Consider the following 8,418-nt stretch of genomic DNA (forward strand, 5'->3'; position numbering starts at 1 on the left):
AAATGTACAACATCAGAAAGCTAAAGGAGACGACAGTATCTTGAAGATTATAGAAAGTAGATTGGGAAGTCTAGTGGAATTGGCTAGACAGCATCTAACTGTAACATTCATTGTCTATAGCGGAGGTAACTAGTTTAATCTCCAAGTTTTTACCCAATTGGGATTTTTTCGTCAACAATACTGGTGTTCATTACTGTGTTATCTATTGACTACGATATTTAAACATAGGACAATTGGACTTGCATGATTAACCATCTAGAAATAATTAATAAGTGATTTGTTTCTTTTAATTGTAAATTCCTCACGTAAGGCCAAACTAATAAATAATCTAGAATACGAAATTTGATAATCAAGAGCAACGGTAATTCGCACTTTTTTAATTTTGTTTTTTAAAATGTTGATCCAACTTCATTTTTTAATCAGAAATTTTATTGGACCTACAACTTATATCCATTTCTCCCAGGACATTTCATGGATATACCAATATTTATCAACTTTTAACGACACTGTAAATTAAATTGTTTAGGTAAGTCAATTAAACAAACACCACAGGGTGTAATTGATGTCATCATATCGATTTTATGTTTCATATTGAAATAATTTTCAACTATTTGTAAAGAAGTATGGATTTCAAGATGTTGCTTTGGTATAGAAATTATTGATTTTATGTTTCTATGAACCAATTTTTTTTTTATTATTATCAAATGAAGTAAGGATTCGAAGATGTTGAAGATTGGTATGAAATCATTGTGACGTCTTAGAACTTGATGTCGTAAAGGTCACTCAAAACATATTTTATTATTGAAAAAAAAAAAGAAAAAAAAGACAACACTCCTTCACTACAAACACGATGTAACCAACATCTCCTAACCATTCACATCAATTTAGCAAAAAACCTATTCAATTCGTCAAATTCTGAAGCAAATACTTGTAATCTAATGACGTTCACTGTGGCATAAAATCTGTTAATTAATTAATCAGACATTTTAACTTAGTTAGCCATAAACTCGACTTATCAGGTTTCTGTATTTCCATTATTAGTTATACCTAGTTTTATTTTCAATTAGCTTACACAAAAATCTTCCAATTGGATTTTTGGGTTTCATCCATAAGCAAGAATAATCATAAGTACAAAATAAAATAAATTATATTTATATAATTAATTCAAGCTTAATAAAATTTTAAATAAATCATTTTTAAATTAAATGATACATTAATTGTCAGGGCATCTCCAACCCTTACACCATTTTCCCCATTTTGCGCCAAAAATTTGGTGAAAACCTTATCCAACCCAACACCAGAATTTGCAACAAAATGGTGTAAATGAATAGTGTTGCACTAAATTTGGTGCAACAATATTCACTTGCATCATTCTGCACCAAAATGGTTAATATCCTTTTTGCCCTCTTTTTCCATGTCGAACCAAGTTTTATTGAGGGTAATAGTGTCCTTTTTTTTGTTATAAAACAAATTTTAATTCTTAATAATAATAATAATAACAACAACAACAACAACAACAACAACAACAATAATAGTTGTCGTCGTCGTCGTCATCATCATCGTTGTGGCTATCGTCGTCGTCATCATCATTATTTGTACTACATTTTTAAATTTTTTTAATGAATTCAATATTTTCGTTAACAAATTGCAATTATTTGTTCAGTAATTTATGTATTAGTTTATTAAATAAATAAATTGTTACGAATGGAAAAAATGAAGAAAATAATTAAACATTGTTCATTTAGTGTAATGGGTTGGAGATGATTTTTAGTTTGATGCAAAATTTTGTGTAAAATTTAATGCAAAATGGTGCAAATTTTGGTGTTCGGTTGGAGAAGGTCTCAAGAGAATCTAGGGTACATCACATTGTAAGTCATGATGAAGATAAATTATAGTGATAAAGTAAGAAATATAAAATTAATATGACAAATTTAGATAAACACGATAGCCACGAAAAATAAGTATGCGACATTACACATTGTTCATGCTTAGTCTTTAAAATTAGATTTCATTTGGTGTAGAAATCTGTACTGGTGTGAGTTCAATGATTTTTATTTTAAAAAAAAATAATAAAAGCATAAAAATTTTCCAACCCCAACGTCTTTTTCTAGCTTTAATCGTTTTCGCATTATGGTGAAATGGAATGGACTCAAAGCAGCCCTAACTAGCCCAAGATGACTCAAGAATGGTGGTAAAATTACAAAAAGTAACGAAAGCCCAAAATAGCATATGATTTATCAATTACTAGATAATTATACAGATGAGAGAAAGCTTGATACAAATTTTACTATGTTACAAATTTCCAATATTTCATAAATAAAGAGCTATATGCAATTCAAGAAAGCTCCTTTTCGAACTGTAACCTCATTAGATCAAGTCATACATATAAATTTAAAATATAAATTTTTTACTTCTATTAGAAGATGCCTTTGATTATTGGAGTACAATATCTCATTACCTATATCTCATGACCCAGTAAGGTATGACTTCACTAAATATTTCGAAAAATCGAAGACATATCTGTTATATAATATGTAAAATAGTATCATAATATAATATATCTTAAAATTATATGATACTTTTGTAATCTAAATCTCTACCACAACGAAGAAGATAAGCAAGACAAACATACAAGAGCTACAAAATGATTTGAAAGTGCTATTTTCAAGAGTTACGATCCAAATAGAGGTGCACGTATACGTTGTTGAGTGTTGTCACACATGTTCTACCCACCTGGGCCAGTGGCCTACTCATCCTGATCCACGTGGCATTCCTGCTGAGGTGGCCCACATTGCCGAGGCGAGTTATATCTGAACTGCTTCTAACCGAGGCCCATGGCCCGAGGCGTGGAAGCTTTTGGTTGTAGCTGAGGTCCTCGAATGGACGAAGCCCCGAAGTTGATGCGCGAGCCTCAACCACAAGGAAACATCCTCCATGGTCACTTCTCCCAAGAGATCGCCTGCACAGATCTTATTCGAATGATTGATGGAATGTTTGTCATAAGCATAAAGGTCAAGTCTTGTCACTAGCATGGAGGCCCTGCATAAGCAATAAATGCACCGTAAGCTAGCAAGTCAAATCCCATGCCTAAGAACAAACATTTGAACTAAGGAGATGAGGTCACGTACCACTTCATCCAAGGGCTCACATTCCATATGTATCACTATAAATACCCCCATTGTATAATATAAAAGGCTAATGCAAGAATCAATACTAAAGACTACATTTTACTCAAACTCTCTCTCACGTGCTTGCAATACACAAATCGAATCTATACACTTTGACATATACATCTACAAGCACCGGTTGGTAATTATTGTACAATAGGATTACGAACAACCCGCTGGATTCCGAACGTCACCGTCCCGCGTCGTTAGGCTACTCCACGCCCCTTTGAACCGCTTGTTTTAGACCGTCCACATGTCCTAGCGTGTTGAACATTCGCCCACGCAAGCGCGGGTGGGACCGGCATCTGTTGGAGCACTTTTTGGGGTCAACAGATTGGCGCCGTCTGTGGGAAACCATACCATAACCACGAGCAACCTTGTGGTAAAAGCTTACTAAAAAAAAAAACATTTGGGCAACCCCCCTTGAAAAAGGATTTGTTCTTGAAAAAGAGCAGGAGGAACCCCTACCACTTGGAGAAATCTAGGTTAAATAAAGGAAAAAATGAGTTCTAACGAAGATACTCCCCCAAGGAGGGTAAGAGAAAATACGAATGTGCCTCCCCAGCCTGCTGTCCCAACAGCTCGGCAGAGGCTCCACCACCACCAAAGGAGAGGTGGGATGCGTGCGACAGCACGACTATCAAGAGAAATGGCTACCATGGCAGCCAACATGAGGGATATAGCCAACCAAAACTTGGCCATGAGGGAGCTCATGGCTCAGATGCAAGGTCAAGGAGGTTTTCCCATTCCCCCATATGCCCCCCATGGGCACTATCAGCAAGAGGACGAAGTCCAAAGTCATAAGGTTGCCTCGCCAGACTATGGCCGAGGTGAAAGCCCATTCGAGAGGGAAGTGGGAGTTGACATTTCCTCCAATTATGCATCTGGCCGACCCTCCGAGGTCCAAATGAGCCATGATAACTTTCCACCTCCGTATGAGCAAGACCCAAGACAGAGGAGAGCAGGAAGTGTTTTTGACAGAATCAGCCCTGCCAAACCAAGGCCTAGTCAACAGTAGGCTCAGCAGCCTCGGACGAGGCCACAGCCTCCACCTCTGATGCCCCAACAGTCGGAGAGAAGGCATGAAAATGCCCCCCGCGCTATCCCGCCTAGAAGTAGACCGCAAAGAGGGAGGAAGAGGCTAGGAACCGGCCAGGACCCTCTCACCAACAACTGAGGAACGAGGCCGAAGATTACGATTCTGATGAGCAGCAGAGGTCCTGTGACTTGGACGATGATGATGAGAACCTGCCATTCTCAAGAGAACTAAGAGATGCCCAGGTCCCGAGCCACTATGTCATGCCGAAAATACCAAAGTATGATGGGAGAGGTGACCCAGAAAAGCACCTCAACGCTTACAAAACTCACATGAGCCTGAGGGGCGCCACCCCAGCTGTGAAGTGCAGAGCATTCCATTTAACCCTCAGTGGAGCGGCTGAAATCTGGTATAGTAGGCTACCATCTGGGAGCATTCGAAGCTGGCCCGAGTTCAAAACTACCTTCTTGAAGAGGTTTGCAGTGAGCAAGGAAGGAGAGGCCCCCATTCAGCGTCTTCAAGACATGAGACAGGCGCATGGCGAGTCCTTGAAAAGCTTCCTATCCCGCTTCACCGACGAGATGACCTACTGTGTACAAGTCACCGACAGGGAAGCACTATCTGTATTGAGAGGACGATTGAACATGAACACCCTATTCTGGAGGGATGTGCAGAATCAAGACCCAACCACCTATGACGCCCTACTAGAGATAATGAGAGGGAGATAATCAATGAAGAATTGACTGAGCATAGGAACAGGGCAAGCAAGGGCCTCCCACCTCCTCAGAGACAGCGAGGTCGGGGACCGACCTCCCACCTCATGGACTACCAGATGAACCGATCTGGAAATGAGAACTCCGACCAAGCCCTGGCCACCACAACTCTGAACGCGGTACCAACCTTGGCATATGAGTAAAAGTAAAAATCTAATCTACCCAAATTCTATTTCTTGCATTCCTTGTTAAACCTATTTTCTGAAATTAAAAACTCAAATACCCAGCATAAAAGCACATGATACAGGAAATATAACAAATAAAGCATTTAATCACAAATCAACATGCTAATTTGAGAAGTGACATTGATGTTAATCAAAACACCAATCGAAACACCAACATCACTAAATATCAAAACTCAAATAGCAATGGCTATGATATGGAATGCAATGCAATGCAATTTAATGCTCCGCCTTACTGCAAACTCTTATGAATTTTATGTAGTAACATAAATGTATCTATGTCTCCCCCCAACTGCCCTAGACATAGCAATGCAAAATGGTACACTTGCAAATGCAAATCGTTCTATGTTTTTATTTTCTCCCCCTCAGTTATGCACGTCTCTCTCCTTTTTTGTCATAAATGCTAAAGAGAATACTATCAAATTCAAACAAAGCAATAACATATAATAACTTAAAAATGCAATTGATAGAAAGTAAAATCAATAGACTATAAACCTTTCCACATAGTTCATATTAGAATGGAGTAAAGAGTATAAGTGACTCATGTGTGTAAAGTATCACTAATCTAATGCAAGTAGAACTCAAAATCTTAATTTTGTGAGAAGGGACTTGCGAATCACTGTCAATAAGTATATTCCCATACTAATGAAAGTCAAACCATGAACGTACAGTAGGACCTGTATTTATTATTTTTTATATTTCTTTCCCATACTTTGAGCCTTTAAATTGAAAAATTTTCACATTTTTCCAGCTCATCATATTTTTCACATTTTTCAAGCTCATTTATTTTTCATTTTAAGTGCAAGTTCTTCTCCATTAGGCTATAAGATGACACCTGTAGCAAGGTTTAGGCCGATTAACCCAAGTTAGTTGACCATAGACACCAGGTTTTAAGAGACTCCGCATGCTTAATTGCTCGAGTGAAATAACCCCCGAAAAAGAACATTAAGATAAAGAGCTTATACATGGGGAGAATCTTTTCGGGCTTAGGTCAATTCGTGTCCAAAGGCACCCTATTAACATGTAACAATCATCCCAAATCTCACACATGTAGTAGAGTCCCATTAACAAATTCATAGTGTGTGCAATGTAGATGGTACAAGAAGACACCTATACGAAGTAATCCAAAGTGACCTAAACAAGTAATGAAAATTATTCTACAGTTTATCAATTTCAACTCATACACAATCACAACTAGCAAGTTCAAGAATTATATAACATGCTGCAGTAAAAACACAAATTTTGATGACGGAAAAACCCAAAGTGGGAAAAACTCCAAAACCAAACCAATTACCTCCACTATAGACAGTTCAGAGAATACACAACAATTCCAATAACTACTGTACCCATTAAGACCCGCTGTTTTACAGCCTTATGATCTACTGCCATAGATGCCTCTAGCCTGCTAGACCTCCTTATCTATCTCATGTAGCCTCCTACTACCGTAGATGCTCTAGCTTCCTGCTAGACTTCTTAATATACCTCCTGCAGCTAAATCTCCTATCTCCTGCAACCTCCTGGTCTTACGCTAAATGTCTGTCACAGTAGAACACTAAGAACCGCCTGTTCTTGTGCTTGTAATTGTGCTTCAATCCACCTCTCTCAATCTCCCAATGAGAGAGTCTTTTTCTCAACGGATAAAGGAAGCACAGTGTTTTGGATTAAGAATCTTGATATTTTTTCAACATGAGGTTGAATGATCCCAAGAAAGTATGGAATGAATTCTTCAATCGAATGTGTTCTTAGATCTCTAAAGAATGATATGAAAGTGAAATATAATGATCAACCACACTTTTGGATGTCCTATAGGATGTATATTTATAATGGAAAGTGTTTAGGAGGAAAAGTGATTGAAAAACCAAGTGTTTGAAGTAAAACAGAATTATGGTCGTCGACCTGCCGTCGAGCGAGGTGCTAGCGACAGGCGTGCAACAGCTGAGTAGTTGTATGTATTTTCATCATAACTTTCTCTTCCGATGTCCAATTGCGGTGATTAAAAATGCGTTCAAAAGCTAATTCAAAGGGCTACAATTCTTCTAGACAGGTTTTTTGAAGAGAAATTAGAGTAGAATTGCAATATATGTTAACTTCTAACAAAAAAGGGAGTTCATGGCTATCAGACATAATTCATAGATGGTTTATAGAAGCTTTAAAGTTGAGATATCTGTTACATTTTAAAATTTTAATCTAGATTACTTTTCATATCTTTTTGAAACTTAACATTTTAGTAATTATTTTATTTTGTTGGTAGGTTTATATATGTCTTTTCAACATATGGCGGAATTATTCCAACACTTTTATGGATAGTGTAAAGGATTGAAAATGTGATCCTATGTTGTCTACTCTTACTGTTGATAATTATACTACAAACAGTGCTATGATCAATATGATTTTAGATAAGATTCCTAGTAGAATGCTTTTGGTGAACGGTAATTAGTTCACATGCGTTGTGATAACTGCAAATATTATACTTATCATGACTAGCCTTTGGGAATGAATATTATTATGAGTTTGATACTGAATTATACTTGTTTAGGGATGGCAATTCGAACCGCCAAAATCAAAAATCGTGGTTAACCGAACCGAATGTGGCAATAAATCAAACCAATGGTGTAATGGAGCGGATATGGTATTTGATTTTAATGACCCGGTTCGGGGCCGGGCGATCATGGTATTTACGCCGTCGCTCCGCCCCACCGATTACTCGTTAAAAAAATAATAGTAATTGGAATTATTATTTTATATTTGTTATTCATGCACTTTCTTTTATTACTAATTTTTCCTCCTTTGTGTGTAGAAAATTATGCTCCTTCATCATACTTCTGAGCTTATGCAAGGTTTGGTGATGAGAATGCTGATGAAGAGGTATATATATATTTTTTTGTTTAAATCTTCAGTTAAGACAATTATGGATTATTACTCTACTTACAATTCTTACATACTATATAGGAATTAGCATTGAGTTTTGACGTATACTAGTAAGAGTTATGAGGAAGAATGAAGATTGAATACGAATTGAGATTGGAGCTTTTGAGTTATTGAGTAGGAATAAAGTTCGATGCACAATGATCAAGGGACAAAGATATTGTTTAATATTGTTATGTTGATAATATTGTTTGTTAAATTCGAATTTTACATTTTAGAATTGGGATATTGTTCCCATTTTCATTTGGGATGTTGTTTTGCTACATTGGCTTAGTATTATATTTTTGTTTTCATTGACCTTTTTTCATATATATATATATATATATGGGAAAGAA

The sequence above is a fragment of the Olea europaea genome, unplaced genomic scaffold (genome assembly GCF_002742605.1).
Source record: "Olea europaea var. sylvestris unplaced genomic scaffold, O_europaea_v1 scaffold143, whole genome shotgun sequence".
NCBI classification, from domain to species: domain Eukaryota; kingdom Viridiplantae; phylum Streptophyta; class Magnoliopsida; order Lamiales; family Oleaceae; genus Olea; species Olea europaea.